We start from the raw sequence: 473 nt of genomic DNA on the forward strand, positions 1-473 counted from the left end.
CATGCAAATGTGTACAATTATTGATAAGTATGTACATATATGATATTCTTGATATGTTATATATTATTTAATTACACATATAGTAAAAAATCATTATTTAAAGTTACGAATATGAGATGTCGAAGTTATTTTTCTGCGTTCTTTCTGCATTTTAGTTAAGTCCTTACAATCTTACAACTCGAAATGGCATTTCAACTTTAGCACTGAAAATCTTGGCGTGTTCTTTTGAACTTGCACTATTCAGTGCAACCCATGGAACTCGTTCAGTGTTGGTGTGAACTGAGTGCGCACTTGTGCGCACTAATTTTTTCCCAATCGAAAACGCTATTATGCGTGGTCTACTACAGTAGCAGTAGTGGATTAAGGAGTAGACACAGAAATCAACCAATCATAATCGAATGTGAGAAAGATAATCAACTACGATTAGTCGATTTCTGCACCTACTCCTTAATTCACTACTGCTACTGCCCATT

Source organism: Mycetomoellerius zeteki, unplaced genomic scaffold, assembly GCF_001594055.1.
Source record: "Mycetomoellerius zeteki isolate Tzet28-1 unplaced genomic scaffold, Tzet1.0 scaffold566, whole genome shotgun sequence".
Lineage (NCBI taxonomy): Eukaryota > Metazoa > Arthropoda > Insecta > Hymenoptera > Formicidae > Mycetomoellerius > Mycetomoellerius zeteki.